Raw genomic sequence first — 5,879 nt, forward strand, 5'->3', positions numbered from 1 at the left:
ATTGTACCACTGTTGCCATTTCATTTATGATGGGTAACTTCTATGTTTTTTAATAGTCTTGTTTGTTCATCGAAGTCCGAATAAAATTGTGTCATTAATTTATAATGCTTAATTTTATGTTTTGTAAATTCCCCTTTAATAAAACAATGTTTATCAAGGTTTATTTGGTTTCCTATTTTATTGTATGTAATTAATGCCATATTTTATCTCTCAAAATGAAGATGAGTTTGACACTGTAAGAAGTAGGTTTAGTGATTTGTGCTAAAGTTGAAATTGGAATATTAAATATTTAAAAATCTAAGAAATCATTGTAAACATTGGGGCAAAGTTCACTGTGTCTTCCAGAAGACAAAAATGTATTGACATAATCAGAAAATAAATAGGAATAGAGATAATTTAGGTTTAAAATAGAATATTTAGAAGATTTAGATAGTTAAATTAAGGTAAAAGATGGGATTATTTTTAGCCATATATATCTACATATATATTTGGTTCTTGGGTCACACTGGGCAGTGCTCAAGGTTTAATCCTGGCCTTGTGCTCAGAATTTACTTCTGGCATGGTAGGGGGACTATAAGGGATGCCGGAGATCGAATCCTGGTTAACCATGTGCAAAACAAATGCTCTACCTGCTGTGCTATTGCTCCGGTCTCAAGCCATATTTATTGGTATACCAGAATTTTGTTAATTGATAGTTATATTTTTCATACATACATACTTCAGTACACCCACTTCAGTACAACACGCAGCGCCTGCTTCCCTCAATCAATGTCCCCGAAACCTCTTTTATCCACCAGCATTTACCATGGAAAATTAGTTCTTGAGATAGAACTTTCAGCTCTGATGATTTTTTATCTTTTTTTGTTCTCTTATTTTGCTTTTTTTTTTATTCTGCAGATAGATCTCTGTCACTTTTTAATTGTTGATATAGTGTACCTGTTCACATTTAATAATGTGAAATCCTGAAGTTTTGCATAATTGTAATAAATGATTATTTGATATGTGTCTCAAAATTATATCTTTAATTTAGAGTTTTATGAATTAAAATTTAATATTATAATTAATTTGGTGCTAATACATTTTAAAATTTACACGAGACAGGTAAATCCCACATATGTAAACGTAAAATTTAATAAGAATAAAAAGAATTAAGTTAACTTTAAGGGGAAAGTCTGAATAGGTTTATAAATTTTAAAAGTGTATTTTATTCTTGGAAAGGGAACATTGGCTTTATGTCATAAAATATTGCATTATAAATATAGTTTAAGTTTCTGCATTAAAAAGTAAAAGATGGTTATAAAAATCTCTATGGATGTTAAAAAATATCTATGTGATCAATCATTCAATGTTCAATAGAAATGAAATAACTCATTATTAAAAATGTATAAAATCCCTTAGCAATTTAAAAGCAAAGAAATCTTTATCTAATAAGGGCACTCATAGTGGTTATGACTGAATGCCAGGCATAATGTCATGTTCTGAGAGTTTGTCTAGTTTTAATAGAAACACCTTAAAGTGCTTCTTACAAGACTGAATTTTAAGGCTATGATTCCACTAAGTTGTTTGTCTGTCTCGATAATATAGGCTAATAGAATATTCTTTCTGAGGTGTCTCATTTCATTGAGTTTTTTTTTCTTTGTTTTTTTTTTTTTGTCTTGTTTTGTTTTTTTTTTTGGGGGGGGTCACAACCGGTTGTGCTCAGGGGTTACTCCTGGCTGTACTGCTCAGAAACAGCTCCTGGTAGGCACGGGGGCCCTATGGGACACCGGGATTTGAAACCAACCACCATGTGGTCACTGGATCGGCTGCTTGCAAGGCAAACACAGCATGTGTATCTCTCCGGGCCCGAGTTTTTTTTTCTAACTTTATCTCTCCATTCTCTTTTGGTTTGTTTGAGACTCACTTAGATCTTTTGTGATTCTTATGGGTTTTACTTTGTATGTAAACTCATTTTTTTTTATCTTAGTCCTTTCAATATTCTGTTTCCTGTATTTGTTTTTGTTATTCTGAGCACAATGTGTTTTGGGTTTTTCCATTTAAGTTTATTTTTTTGCCTGGATCTCTTCAGGCTGCTTGTATTTTGTTGCCTATGTTCCTGAGCTCTAGATAATGCTTATCTTAATTTCTTTCACTGTTGGTTCTTCATCAAATTCACCTTTCTGACCATCTATGACTCTAATGATTCTTATATTATTCCACTTAAATTTATCTTATAAATCACTGGTGTTTTGTTTATTTCTTTCAGACTTCTTTCCCCATCTTCTGTTGTTTTCTAAAATTTTCCTCCTCAACTTGGAACTCATTTTTTCCCTGAGCTTGTTGCTAATCTGTTGCTTAGACTTTCTGTTTTTTGTTTTGTTTTGTTTTCGTTTTTTGTTTTTTGTTTTTTGGGTCACACCCGGCAGCGCTCAGGGGTTACTCCTGGCTCTAAGCTCAGAAATTTGCCCCTGGCAGGCACTGCGGTACCATATGGGATGCCAGGATTGGAACCACCGTCCTTCCACATGCAAGGCAAACGCCTTACCGCTGTGCCTATCTCTTTCAGCCCCATGTTATCTTAGACTTTCTATTGAAGTTGTTTTTCATTGTCTAAGGGGAGATGATTTGAGTTATACCCAAAAGTGCTCAGGGCTTTCTCCTGCCTCTTTGTTTAGGAATCACTTCTGTCAGGCTCAAGGTACTATATGGGGTACCCGAAACTGAATAGGGGTAGACCAATGTAAGGCAACTGCCCCTACTTACTTATTATCTCTCCATTCAGTAATTGAGTTCTTAAATATTTATTTATTTATATTTGGGTTTTGGTTCACACCTGGCAGTGCTCAGGGTTATGCACTCAGAAATTCTCCTACCAGGCTCAAAAGAACCATTTATGATGCTGGCGATGAAACCTGAGGTCAACAGTGTGTAAGACATATGTCCTACCTGTAACTCCACCCTGGATGTAGGTGTAGCTACCTGAGGACCCACCCATTTCTGGGAGGGGTCTTGGGAACCAGATATTATGTGTGACCTTACCTGCAAGACCCCGCCCATTCCTGGGAGGGGTCTTGGAAAGGTAGATAAGCCTTTGAGCCAGGGGATTAGAGGGTTCTGCCTAAGCTGGGCATCTCTGGCTTTTGGGTCTTGGCCTCTTTGGACTTTGACCAGCATGGAGGTCAAAGGAAGATGGCTGGAAAGGAGTTAAGATGCAGGCCAAGAATAACTAGTGCCTTGAAAGGTTATGAGTAGGCCACACACATGTGGGTGAATAGGGCATGAATAAAGATGATGCCTTCCTGATGGCCTGCCTGTGAGTGAGTTCAATTCCCGTTCGATTTTCCTGAACCCCAGACCCCCCGGTTAATGGGGTTTGCGGAGCACTGTGGGCCTGGGATGGCAGAGAGAAATCCACCTCCATCCTTCTCCCATCCAGCTCATTTATTATTTGATTCTACACTACCCACTGTGCCATTGTTCCCGTCCCAGTATTAAACACCTATTAATCAGGGTGGTCACTTCTGGTTGAGGAACAAAAGTTTATGGTTGTGCTCACCAGGATTGCTTTTGGATGCTCATAATACTGCAATGGCTGCACACTCCTGTCTGTGGTGGGTGCTTGCACCATATATTTTGTTTGTTTTGTTTGTTTTTTTTGTTTTTTTCGGGCCACACCCATTTGATACTCAGGGGCTACTCCTGGATAAGCGCTCAGGAAAATTGCCCCTGGCTTGGGGGGACCATATGGGATGCCAGGGGGGATCGAACCACAGTCTTCCTTGGCTAGTGCTTGCAAGGCAGACACCTTATCTCTAGCGCCACCTCGCCAAGTGCCCCCCGGATATTTGTTATTGCAGTGCTTTCCACAGCCTGCATTTTCTTCTGTAGTGCTTACACAGTCCTGGATTCTGTAAGGCCAGAAATTGCTTTGTTGGGCTGGTAATATAGTAGGTGCTTGCAGAAGACCGATCGGGCTTAGATCCCAGCATACCATTATGATACCCTGAGTACCACTTCTCGTGATTTCTAAGTGTAGAGCCAAAGTTAATTCCTCAGCATAACCAAGTATATAGTACATACCAACTCCTTCTACCACCAAAAAATAAGAGAAAGAAAGAAAAGTAAAGAAGTTGATTTGGCATGGTGTTGTAAAACACTGAGATGCAGGCTAATACAGCAGAGATACTAGGGTCATGTTTAGTAAATTTAGGACACTAAAAAACATGACCACATGCTTAGAAGGCAGGAAGTCTACATCCCTGCAACTCTGTCTTTAGGACTTTACTTTATAGAGTTACTGTGATTTTATATTATACTAATCCAATGCAAATAACCACGTTAATTTATATTTCCTACCTTTTTAAAAGGGCATGATATAAGAGAAATGTCATTTTGTGTTTGTTTTATTTAGATGAATAAAATGCATCGATTTTTTCATTTAATATCTTTATTTAGGTGTCATGATTACAAAACATGTTTATATACTGAGTTTTCAGTCATAAAACGAACACCCCCCCTTCACCAGTGCAAAAAAAAGAAAGACATTATTGTAATAATACCCAGAGACAATGGGGATAAGGCCGTAAGGACCAGCTTATGTTATGAAGTTCACCACAAAGAGTAGTGAATGCAGCTAGAGAAATAACTACACTAACAAACTATCATGACTATGTTAATGAGTGCACCTTGAAATGAACAGTAAACTCACATATATCGCACCTGTAGATTTCTCCTAGGGCCTACCCAGTCTCACCCATGAACTTTTCGTTTAGTAAAGTAAGCCTAGTTGTCCTTCAAAAATCTCGAAGAGTGGTGATAGACTATGTTTATATATATACTTATTCAGTCAGAACTTTTTGAGAACTTTTTGATATTTCCTAAATCAGGGCTCCAAAGAGATAACTAAATGAGCTGAGAGAATGAATGCCTTGTTTATAGAGGCCAGAATCAATCCCTAGTATCTCATGGTCCCCTGAGCATTTCTGGGCACAACCTTAGAGCCACAAAACTGGGAGTAAATCCGGAGCACCACCGTTTATATAGTCCCTCTCCAATAAAATAAAATAAAACAAAACAATCTTCTCAGCAAAGGAAATGTATGAAAATGGTTATTTCCTGCCTTCCCCAAATCAAAAATGTTACTAATAATTAATAAACTTCCCAATTTTCATCAACGTTTTGTTCGCTCTCACAATGTACCAATTGCGAACTCAGATGCTTACAAACAGACTCTAAAGAGTCCCTTGAATTGACAGTAAATGAGAACTATTAAAGCAAATTGTGTCACTAACCAACTATGTGACTTTGGACCAAATGAATGGCTCTGGCTGAACTTCCCTCTCCCTTTCCGTTAAACCAGAGAAAAATTGAGTGGACTTTCCCTAAAAAACACTTTCTGTATGTTTTTCCTTTGTGGGAAAGAAAGGGGCGGATTCTGGAGTTTGTTTTCACCATGCCCACAGCAGTTAAAAGCAGGATGGACAAGCACACTGAGGTGTGTATCCCTCAATCTGGCTTATTGTACTCCAGAGCTCTGAAAGGACCCCTGCAATAGTAAGGTCCTGCCTTTTTAACACAGTACTTATACAGGAAGTACAAACAGATGAACAAAAGAGATTCAGAACAGCTCCTTCAATAATTGTTTCAACAGAAACGACCCAAACAGAAATCTCTGCTATTTCCCCTTTGCCTGACCTATTGGCTTTCAGAAGACAAGCTTCCAGTAGAGGGCTGGGCTTTTCCAGGCAGGAACTGGAGGCACAGGCTTCCCCTGCTACTTGCTGGGAGAGAAGAGCATCAGGAATGCCTCTGGATGTCTGCACCCCTGAACTGTCTCCCTGTCGCCTTGTAGTCCTGGGCCACTGACCCACCTTTTCAGTTTCACCCCTGCAGGGGACAGG

Source organism: Suncus etruscus, chromosome 11 (genome assembly GCF_024139225.1).
Source record: "Suncus etruscus isolate mSunEtr1 chromosome 11, mSunEtr1.pri.cur, whole genome shotgun sequence".
NCBI classification, from domain to species: domain Eukaryota; kingdom Metazoa; phylum Chordata; class Mammalia; order Eulipotyphla; family Soricidae; genus Suncus; species Suncus etruscus.